The sequence below is a fragment of the Palaemon carinicauda genome, chromosome 7 (assembly GCF_036898095.1).
Source record: "Palaemon carinicauda isolate YSFRI2023 chromosome 7, ASM3689809v2, whole genome shotgun sequence".
In the NCBI taxonomy this organism is placed as follows: Eukaryota; Metazoa; Arthropoda; class Malacostraca; order Decapoda; family Palaemonidae; genus Palaemon; species Palaemon carinicauda.
In genome coordinates this window covers 40301618-40314117 of record NC_090731.1, presented here as the reverse complement: position 1 = coordinate 40314117, position 12500 = coordinate 40301618, and the positions used below count along the sequence as shown (strand labels likewise).

General features: G+C 33.9%; 1 protein-coding gene and 1 long non-coding RNA gene across 2 annotated transcripts in view; one reads left to right on the top strand and one right to left on the bottom strand.

The window, feature by feature from the left end:
- The window catches only part of LOC137643559 (protein Wnt-11b-2-like), a 461831-nt gene that overhangs the window by 286743 nt on the left and 162588 nt on the right, over positions 1-12500 (top strand). The window lies entirely within an intron of this gene.
- LOC137643558 (uncharacterized) lies at positions 3810-8511 on the bottom strand. Its single transcript, XR_011045008.1, has 2 exons — positions 8412-8511; positions 3810-5174 (listed from the first exon to the last, which is right to left on the bottom strand). It is a non-coding gene; the product is annotated as an uncharacterized lncRNA (long non-coding RNA).

Genomic DNA, 12500 nt, shown 5'->3' with positions numbered 1-12500 from the left:
CTTCTGTCCTCACACACCTGAAAACACTGAGATTACCAAACAATTCTTCTCTCAAGGGGTTAACTACTGCACTGATTTTTCAGTGGCCACTTTCCTCTTGGAAAGGGTAGAAGAGATTCTTTAGCCATGGTAAGCAGCTCTTCTAGGAGAAGGACACTACAAAACCAAACTAGTGTTCTCCAGTCATGAGTAGTGCCATAGCCTCTGAACCATGATCTTCCACTGTCTAGGATTAAAGTTTTCTTACTTGGGGGTACACTCGAGCATACTATTCTATCTTTTTTCCCTTCTTGTTTTGCTAGTTTTTCTAATTTGTATAAGAAATATTGATTTTAAAGTTACATTTCATGATATATAGTTTTCCTCTTTTCCTTTCCTCACTGGGCCCTTTTTCCTGTTGGAGCCCCTGGGCTTATAACATCCTGCTTTTCCAACTAGAGTTCTAGCTTAGCAAGTAAAAATGATTGTAATAATTGGCCACTGGGTGCCTCCATGTCAAAATATTACCCCCGTTTAAAAGTCATTAAGTGTCCACACGGACGAGCTGTACTCCAAGATTTAAACTCGTGACGACAAAAACGTATACCAGCGAGCAAAGTTCTGTAGAGCTTGCTTCGTATGATTACCCAAGAAACAAGAACTGTTCGTTGGTGGTTACACATGAGAGTTATTGCTTGACGCCCGAAGTAGAGTTTTTAAGCAATGACAATGATGTAAGTCGCCTATATCTCCCTGTTCCAAGACATGTTTTCCGAGGTCAGTGGCGGATTAACCATAAGGCAAACTAGGCACATGCCTTAGGGCCACAAGAAAATCCAGGCCATTTCTGGTAGTCCAAAAACATTTTGATTATGACTTAAGAGAAAAATGTTACCTGTCAGTTATCGATAATTAGCCATGTTGTGAAAGGTGTGAAGTTGTTTACTGTGTTTTAAGTGCTTTGGCTGTAAAACAATAAAATTCTTAAGTTTCGTAATCCTCAGAACAACAGATATTTCTTTTGACGTTGTTTACATATTCTACATGTATGTCCTTGTCCGTGTGTATTGTTGGTGGCAGAAACTCATAGAGAACCGTGAACGGTTATGGCCCATCATGAGTGACTCAGTGTGCTTACAGGTTTATTTCTGCTCAAATAGTTAATTTTTGCTTCGAGTTTTTGTTCGACACATGTTTTTGCCAAACGATTCATCAAAATTTTTTGCTCATATTTTTGTTGTAGTAGTGTTCCTCATTGTTCTATTAATATTTTCTCAATTTTCTCACGTTATGTTCCATCATATGTCAATCAATGAAAAGTTTCTTTCTACCTAGATCTGATCTAGGTAGAAAGAAACTTTTCACTGAATGAATGATCTAATAGATCATTCATTCTGGCTTCGAGGTTTTACTTGAGACATGTTTTTGTCAAGTGATTCATGGATACTTTTGCTTATATTTTTTTTTACAGAATTGTCCCTCCCTGTTCGATTAACGTTTTCTCATTTGTTTAGACACAGTATATTCAGTTACATATAAAATAAGAGTTTTAAGGATTTTTTAATTTTTTTTTATTTTTAACGACCAAGAACCAGTTTATCAGTCTGTCTGTAGGCTATGTATGTTGGGTTCACTATGTTTTAATCATCATTCGCCAGATCTCCTGTACTACTATACAATCAAGGTTTTCAATCTGCTTGATTTGGTGACATTCCCTCGGGACATTCATTTACATTCACTTAATTTGTTGTATATCTTGACACACACACACACACACACACACCTGGTCTTTTGAAGAGTGTGGCTCAATTCACAAGTGATTGCAGAGAAAAATTTGACATTTATGAGCAGAAAGCTTCAGACCGTTGTGGAAACAGCTCTTATTAGTATGAAAGTGCAACACGCCAAATACCTAAACGCAAGAAGCATGTTAGTGAAGGGAGTGCTGCAGATGCTATGGAAAGTATGACAGGAAAGCAGAAATGTAAAGTTAACACTTTTAATGTTATCATCGATCAACTGAACAGTGCTTTGAAAAAATGCATTGAAGCATATTCAACCATGCAGCAGCGGTTTGGTGTTCTGACTGAGTTTGAATAAATGTCTGATGATGATATTGTGGCTGCAATTGAAAGATTTGTTGGTGTGGTATGCAAGTGATCTTTCCTCTGACTTCTATTCAGAATTCTGTCAGTTTATCTGTTGGTATAAGGAACAGACAAAGAAGAAATGTAGCAAAGAAGAGTCAACAGGTATTGCTCAACATATGTTCAAATTAATGCACAAAACTGGAATTTCAACTGTATTTCCAAACACTGAAGTGGCTTTGTGAATTTACTTGTCACTGATGGCTAATAATTGCTCTGGTGAACGGTCATTTTCCCAGCTTACTCGAATTAAGGATGTAAAGCGATCCACAATGAGTCAGCACCGACTTTGTGTGTTGGCACTTCTGTGCATTGAAAAAGATTAGCTATCCGAAACTGACTTCAGTTCTATGATTGATGAGTTTGCTACTGTCAAAGCAAGAAAAGTGAAAATTTAATGTATACAAAAACACATGTATGTAGTAGTACCTTACCTTAACATGGGTAAAATTGATAAGGTGTTGTTTAGAAATAAATGTTTACTAATGGATATTTGTTATTATTGTACAATAATATAAATTTTATCATTAGCTCAGGCCATATTTTTAAAAATCTTGAAATTTGCCTTAGGGCCACAAGAGCCTTAATCCGCCACTGTCCGAGGTCCACGAGGAAGCAAAACTTCATAGTAGTATAAACACTTTCCGCCTTTCGTATGCGAGGGACAGTTTCTTAGAAATTGATCACTTGTTGCAGCAATATCTCGGGACCTTAATGTGTTATTGAAGAAGTGAAGCAAAGGTTAACATTTCTCCGCATAAAGATGAGAATTGCGGCTAACTAGCAAGTCTAAGAACACATTTCTTAGGACTTAATGGATTACTCCTGGTATGTTTGTACAAAATCTAAAAACTCTTGTTGTCACGTCAATAAAAGTTCTGTATACTGTAGTTGCATCCTCTTGGCAGGTGTGGTAATGTTGCCTGTAATATGGCTTTTAACACAAAACTTCTTAATTCCTATTCTTATCCGGATTGGGGACTTGTAGGTTCTAGTTTCGAGATTGTGAAACTTGTTTGTGAAACTTGTTTGGACATTTAATAAGTAAGTTAGTTCAGATTCACTATAAAACTAAAAGATCAGATTAATTATAAAACTACAATAATAGATGGTAACTATTCACTATAAAACTAAAAGATCAGATTAATTATAAAACTACAATAATAGATGGTAACTACTCTCCAAATGACAAACTACACATTTTGACTTTTTTCCTTTAAGACACCAATAACACTACTCTAACAGTAATCCCCTTTACAACGGTAGGTCGTGTGAACAGAGACGAAAGAGGCTTTGCCTGTTTGTATACTGTCTGCTATTTAATTGAGATATCGCCAGAGGGTCTTAAAACTTTCAAAATTGGCCCAGCAGGCTTCTTATTTTCTACTAAGTATTATCCCTTATTAAGTTTTAGAAAGTAGATATCCCTTATTAGGTTTTAGAAAAGTAGACATATATATAAATATATATGTATGAGCCATTATTGAAGCCCCTCATTACTTTACCGAAAGATTTAAAAATTCTCAATCCTGAGATTACATTGTAAACTCACTGAAATTTTAAAGTAACTGCATCGAAAACTTTTCATTAGATTGACCTTTACTTCGATATGAAGTAAATTTAATATGGGTAAAAATATTTATATCAAGTCAATTTACCATGGGTAAATAAGAATAACTTAAGGATTTTTTTTACATTTAATTCAGTTCAAATTTCCATCCATCTTGAGTAAGTTTTTAAATTTTTATTCGGAAGCTAGCTTTATCGAGTACTGGAAGCAACCAACTTTTCCAGTTTCTCTTATTAAGTTTTATGTAATTTAAAGTAAAAGAATTTAATTTTCTTACAGCTTACAGCTTACTTTCCTTTAATTCCTTTCCTCGCTGCTGATTTTTCTTGTTGGGGCCATTGGACTCAGAGGGTCCTGCTTTTCTCAGTTTGATTGTAGCTTAGTAATGTATAACTTTTTTTTCTTTAATATGTAAAGTAGTTTTTTCGCTAACAAATCTTTCCTAGTTCATACTGAAATGAACCAGAAGTTAAAATTAGGATATCTTTCAATTCAGATACCAGTAAAGTTTCGATACTACAGTACCAATTATCTGCTACCTCTACACGTATCATCAACGATTGAACAACTACTTACAGTTTGTACTAACTATACTATGCAGAGAACTCTAGTTAATCAGGAAATCAGAAGTCTTAAAATACTGTATTTGGTAATTGCTTAAAAGTGGTTACCTTACAGTATGAATGCAGGTGCTAAAATAAATTACAGGAATCCAGATCTCAAGCTGGTTTCATTTCATTGACAACCACATTCCAGTTCACACTAACTAGCTAGCTTCTCTCTAATTTTGGTCTAAACTTTTTGTAACCCATATATTAATTGTTTCAGGAATATGGCTGTAATATGTACAGGCAACCTAGAGTCCTAGCTTTGCACCTTTTGTAATTATACCAAGTTAATTCACCCAGTAGAAAATCTTAATGTCCTTACTCATCAAAGTAGTCACTAAATACAAAATGATCAGAGTAGTCACTAAATACAAAATGATCAAAGTAGTCACTAAATACAAAATGTTCATTTATATGAAATTTCGAAGTTCCATAAGTTTTAGTTAATTTAAATAAAATTAATAATGAGTAATTGTGTAGATTATTTATATAAGGTTAAAAAGTTCCATAAATTTTATTACTTTAAGCATGTAAATCTGATCAAGGTGACGAAAGGTCGTAAACTTCGGCCAGACTGCAGCACCACCGTAGCCATATCAATTCACCGATGCATTTACCACCTTATTCCATCCGAACTATTGTTAACCGATATAGCTCCTCATCAATGCTCCAGTCAAACTATCTCCGATCAAGAGTGTGCGGTTAGAAGAGCAGGTGATTTGCTGGATTACAGCTTCCTTTCCAGTGGAGGAAGCTATTTCACTGGCACTCTTCCCCTTCAACAGGTGTACGATGCAGGTCGCAGATCCAAAAACCAAAGTTGCCATATAGTCACAGAATACTGAATTCAAGCCACGTGCTGCAGATTTTCTGTGGGAAGATAAAACTCAAACTGAGACCAGGACAGTTTACCTTGCAGTTTTAACATGCTGCCTGTATACAAAGATAAAGGGCATATCACTTACAGCACTAAATACTCCTCTACATGTAACCTGTCAAAGCAAAGTATTAACCTCACATCTAAACTATCCATGTCTTAAAATTTATTTAAGGTTCAACGCTTTGCGTATTTAAAATATAGTCTTGTCAAGGAGTACCCACAGTCAAGGTAGAATGGATCATAAGTACCTAAAAATGTTCGAAGCTAATACTACGCAATCTGAACCTTTAACGAAGGTTTCAAAAGTAGATAAACTACTTCCCAATCATCAAAACTGCCCTAGTCACCCAGACCATTTTAATCATTCCCAGGCGAGGTTATCTATCTTCGAAACTCCTAAACATTGATTTTCAGCTATTAAGATATAAAATAGCGCAATATTCCAACCCCTATGTAAAATGGCAAGATCCGTTAGGGGTTATGTAAAGCTAATCATTGATTTTCACCTAATAAGATATAAACCCAGCCTTCCAACCCCAACGTAAAATTGCAAGATCCGTTAAGGGTTATGTATAGTTAAGGAGAGTATGTAACAAGTGTATTTGAAAAATCTGATAATCAAAATTTAATATATCTTAAAGAGGTAATACGAAAAATGAACAAGAGGGAAAAAACTGAAAACAACAAGAATTAAGTTTAATGCTACAAGCCTTCGGGTATTTGCAAAAATAAGCTCACTAGAACAGTTAGAAAATCCTTCAACAAGACTATTTACCGAACTAAATTCTCCAGGTACTTTGTTAGATTAAAGTATATAACAGTTGAACTAACTGCACAAAAATAAGACTAAAAGTTCATAAAAACTGCATTATGTCTGAAAAACTACACAAGTATCAAGTTGCATGTGCCCCCATTAAGTAAATTGAAATAAAAGTTTGTAAAGCTGGTAAGCCAGCCACCCACTTAAGATTTAACCGAAAACTGCCATGAATTTCACGAAATTCCATTTAATCTCTCCCAAATACCTTTCACTGATGCCCCATTGATCTAAAGTAAAATATAAGCGTATCATTTGACATGCAATATTCGTTGGGAAACAAATGGTTGCAGTCTAAAATAATATTCGAAAAACTAATTTTCTGAAATCTACCATGTGTGATAACAGAGCTACCATTGACTCTTGAGAGAACTAGATTATCACTAGATAAAACCCTGTAAAGAAAAAACTTAGCAAAAAGTTTTCAGGATGTCCATGGTAGACTTTTGAAGTCTACCATAGACAACCCTAAGTCCACCTTTGCCTTCGTGGCAACAGCCACCCCGGCAAAGGTGGACTTTTAGAAAGAAATCTAAATAAAACTCAAACTTTGAACTCATTCATGCTAATACTTTCATACATTTCAGTCCTTACATTTCAAGTAAACCTATTACTTTTAGGGCTTAAAGATCAACACTTTAAAAGCTAGCTAACCTTCATACATTTCAGTCCATAAATTTCGGAGAAACTTACTGTTGAGGCTTATAGATTCACTTTAAATAAAAGCTAGCTAACCTTTTAAAACTAACTGAATCGTTTAAACATTTTCTTGTTATTCGAGATTGCTTAAAAGTTCTAGCTCGCCTGTTATTTAACCTTTTGAAAGTTAAATGTTAACGTTTTAAGAAAACAGCCCATAATTTAATCAAATGAACATTCCGGCTTTATTCTAGGCAATTTAGCAAATATAATATCTGTATATGAAATAAAGATTAAAATTTAATATAAATTCATAATTCCAAGGTAATTAAAATTGTGCCCAACCTCTACTCTAGTGAACCTTAATACTAGATTAAAATTATGCCAACAATCTCACAAATTTCAGGTAATTTGATTATTGATGCTTTAGAGATTAGAGATCCATACTAACAGGCTAGCAAACTTAGTCTAATTAAATTTTAGATAAAAGATTGTATTGAGTATTTAAAAGCCCAAGCTTGCCTGCTATCAAACCCTTTAAAACTAATTAAAAATTATAAGGCTTACCCATACAGTAACTAACTTTAACCCATAAAAGTTATCAATGAAATTTAAACTAACTTTTTGAATGTAAAAGCCAACTAAAGAAAACCTACTTTTTAAATTATCTAATTTCATGAATGTAAGGTAGTTAAAGAATAAGAATTAGGGCCTAACTTAACATTCCATTTTACCCAAATATATCGTTAACTCAATTAAGCTTCCATTTATACCTATAAAAAACAGTTCCAAACCTTGCACATTCGGTCCAATTCACGTAATTAAAAAAAATTACCAAGTTTCAGGCTACTACAGTTTTAGATAAAAGATTATCAAATTACAGATTACAAATTTAAATTCTATAGTTTTGAAGTCAAACCCTAACAATCTAAAAATATATTACAATACAATTTCAATTCATTACTGCCTAGACGCACATATGCCAGAAAACTTATTACGCAATAATAGTGAATTATGGCAGTAGTTACAAATGCGACAAATTTAAGAAACAAAGTTTAATCACATACTACCTGGTTGCAGAAATAATTGCAGGTAATATTCCAAAAGTTAAAAACACTAATAGTAATATTGAAAGTTTCACTAAAAATATGTTTATATAATTATCTTACGACATCTGTTAATCAATATCGATCAATACTAACATTACTTTCAAATGCCCATTTTAATTTTCATCGAAGACAGAACATCTATAACTAACAACCTCTCAAAACCAGACATTTTAACAGCTTATACAAAAGATCTCTATTAGGATAAAGCTATAGACCGCACAATGGTCGAGACAAACCTTTAAAATTTTTATTAAAATCTGTTGCTACCCCAATTAGTGTATATAGAATTAATTACTTTGGCGAGACTACTTCACGTCACCGAATATCAAAGTTTGCGAGCGTGAGCAATTACGAATAAGACCAAAAGCCAGCAAACGTCGAAGACAACAGGTAACCCATAAAATATATTAATGAGGAGAGGACTTCGTAAGAGCACCAACATTTATAATACCCCGAACCATTGCTACTTTGTTTGAAACATTTTAGGCGTTTGCCAAAAGATTAAAAGCTAGCCGTTTGCCACACAAATTAAAAACAGACTAAAAAGAAAACTATGAACACTTGCTATTATCCCAACAACATCAAGCTAGTAGGGTACACATCGTGATGAAGTTCAACGACATCACAAAATCTTCAAATACTGCGTAATGACTCTTGAATACCTCACATGTTAGCCACCCTCCTTTATCAATGTTATTAATCACAGAACACAAACTAAACCGTCCCCTAAACTCCCGCTGGAATCGTTAGACCACGGTCAGACTCCTAGAAGAAAACTCCGCCTGTGTTACGGATATCAAGGACTCCAGAACGCAAGCAGAAAAAGTCTAATATCCAAGGACTCTTCAGCCACAGGATACATAATTGAATATCGCCCATAATTCTCTCTGGCTTCGGTGATTTTCTATACTTTTGTCTTTGCTTACATTTCTTGGAGATTTTTCTTGCACTTAGTTACTAAGTTTGATATCAATATGTATTTTTATAGAGATTATTTTCAGCCCTTTTCAATATGTATATTTTAGCCATTATTTTGTGTTAATTCTCTCTAGTTTTTTTTTTTTTTATACTTCTCCCATCTATTCTTGTTAACTCCGTTTTCTTTTATAACCTTATAGATTGGGTCTGGATAAACGATGTTCAACTAACTTTTCCAAGGAATTTCTCTTTCTGATATATTTTTCATTTCCATCATTTTTTTAATGTTTTTTTTTTTTTTTTTTTTTTTTTTGTGATGCTGGTCCAGTTACCTATTCCTGGCCCATTCGTCCCCGTTACCTTTTGTGGTCTGTTTTATGTCAGTCATTTTACTCTGACGCATACTCCAGACAAAATTATATATCAGTCCGATACTTCCATACAGTAATTGCTGAAGTAAGGAATTCCTTAGAAGAAATAAATTGAGCGTAGCTTTAAATTGCTATCATTGCTGCAGTAGGAGAGACCATTAAGTCAGGATACATATGAAAAGATTTCTAAGGCAGCGGAACGCCTCCTAGAGGCTTGCGTTCATTTGGAGAAGGATTAAAAGCTATCCTATATATATATATATATATATATGCCCATATGTATATATGTACACACACATATGTATACACACACACACATATATATATATATATACACACACACATATATATATATATATATATACACATATATATATATGTATACACACACACACACACACATATATATATATATATATATATGCATATAGTATATACACACGTATATATTTATCATATATTACATATAAACATACCATATCCATATATGTATGTATGTATATATGTACATACAGTTTATGAACACATGCACATATTTCATATATATATATATATATATATATGTGTGTGTGTGTGTGTGTGTGTGTGTGTAGAAATAACGAAAACTGACGTGATGATCATAAAAGCATCGAATATTTATATGTGTATATGTTTATGTCTCTCTGTTTATCTCTACTTTTTTTTTTTATAAATCTAGACGTATTTTATCTCTCTCGTGAGTGTATGTATATATATATATATATATATATGTGTGTGTGTGTGTGTGTGTGAGGTGTGTGTATATATACATATATGTATGTATGTATGTATGTATGTATACACACACACACACACACACACATATATATATATATATATATATAACTAGCTGTCTGTCTCTTGGTTTATATTTATCTATATGGACCACGTAATTAACAAAATGGATATAAAAAGCACATGGGGAGGACAACCTGAATTCTGATAAGACCACAATAACAATGTAACACAATTAAAGGTGAGGCATATCTTCTAGAAAATCCAATAAGAGCGATTGATCGTAATACCACACATTAAAGAATAATCTTGATGAATAACATTATAAATAGAAGCTATCGAAATACATGTAATTGTAACCAGCGAGGGATAATGGCAACGCACAGATGTTATAAATCTGCTAGGATATTATTGGCCGGATAAGAAACCGATTGTTATCAAATTTATTACATAAATACTACTGTCATCTGGAATATATAGGACAGTACAAAGGAAATTAAATATTATAAATATAGAATAATCATTAAAAGTCTAATAAAGTTACATTACTAAATGTAAAATCGTAAAGGTAATGCAACAAATTTAATGTATTTCATTTCTTTACATCGTCTCTCCAGAAAACAATCAAATGAATTAAAAAGAAATAGAGGGAAATTAGTCCATGCTATGTAAATAATAAGGATGATATATGAACATCACAGATGGGAAGAGGAAAACAGTTGTTCAACAGTTACCAGTTACCCATATGTACCCATAAAGATACGCAAATGACTGGAAAATCCTAGATATTACGACCCTACAGTCACGTTTCCGTCCATATACACCCACTGTGTAAATTAATACTAATGTTTAGCGCAACCACCATTCCCTATTCCTTAATCCCAACCAGACACATGCCCAACTCTTCCAAAATGACTGGCCTTCATGTCTCATTCTTGTCAGGTCCGGGATCCCATGAAATGACAATTACTACTTTTTTTTATACTTTACCGACAATGTTAAAAAAAAAAAAAAAAAAAAAAAAAAAAAAAAAAAAAAAAAAAAAAAAACGCAATTTTAATACGAAATTCTCCGTAAGATGTACTTTTCCCAGTCGTATTTCAGCAAAATACAGGCGACCGTAATTTTACCTTCCTCTGTTGTTATCTTTTATATCCGTTTTTAAAACGGTAAAAATACTGGAATAAATGTTGCCAGGCCTTTGCCGTTTTCTGATGCAAAATTTTTAACAGTGTAGTCTAACCTGCACAATTCTGGAAGTGACGTCCTTATACATCATTACTCTTCCCTATGTTTGCCCTGGATTAGAATCTCTACCCTTCTCTGACTTTTCACCAGTGTGCTCCTTTATTAGTAGGTCCTGTTACAAAATGCTACTTACAGAGGAATATAAGACCAACGCTGAATACTAACCCGATTATTTAACTATAAAGAAAGAACCCTATGTTCAGTAAGGGTCCAAAAGGTAAAAGCTACTTCACTTGTTGAGTATAAAAAACTATGATTATACTCTCAGAGGGGGTTAATCAACATCTAATTGATTCCTCAGACACTTCCTACGTACGTATGTATGTATGCAGGTGAAAACCAAGATAATCTCGGAAAACGAGCCATGAAAAAAGATATCTCAGTTTATGGATTTTATCAAAAGGCTTAATTATAATACAAAAGAAACCCAACTAAGCTGAGTTTTGATAATTATGGTACATTTTTTTTGTGGGACAACGCAAACACCTTTGGTTACCTCTGGTAATTATTGTTTTTGCTTTGAGAGCTTTATTTGCAACAGAGACCCCTTAGCATTAGAGCTAACAAAATCCTCCTCCTCAGCACCTTTTTTTTTATCAAGAAAACAAGACACATTTAATGGAGATTTCGCTTGGAATTGCAACCTTCGCCATTGGCCCAAGTTCTCTAGGGCAAGACTTACTTGACATCTTTCGTTCAGAGTAGCTTTAGGACTGTACGTAAAAATGGTATTATTTATCTGAAGAATATCAGTAGTAGGTACATAAACGCAAACACATGCACGGATGAAATTAGAAAACAAGAAAATGTGTAAACTGTCAGTTTTCAAAGGGAAGATTTAGATAGTTCCAACTTTTGCCAAATGGCATCTATCACGAACATCATTCTTATATCTCAACGCTAATGATCATTATTTCTAATTGCCGTGATTATTAGAGATAAAACACCTTCTTCTATTTCCAAAACTATTTAGTGTTTGTATTCTCCAGTCACAATGACTTGAGCCGTTAGCAAGGGTCTTAATGGCCTTCTTCTCAGTAACGATTGTGGTTGCCTTTTAGAAACGTCCCTACCTGGCGGTTTGCCGGACCGGGGTTCGAACCCCGTTCAAAATTCGACAGTTCCTTGTAGTGTTTGTAACCTCACCATCCTTGTGAGCTAAGGATGTGGGTCTTAGGGGAGCCTATAGGTCCCCCTCTCTGGTCCTAGCATGGGTGGAGCGGGACATGGGCGCTGATTTATATGTATATATGATCAGTCTTATTCAATGTCATACTAGCTAGGGAAATGTCACTTCCCTTGCCTCTGCCATTCAAAAATGTCTTTTTTTTTTTTTTTTTTTTTTTAGGACCAAAAGGAATATCTGAAGAGTTATTTCGATGCTCTCCTGCTCAAACTGATCAAGATTTATTATCATACGAGACTTCCTCCTACATAAAAGAAATTGATACAGGGCATTGG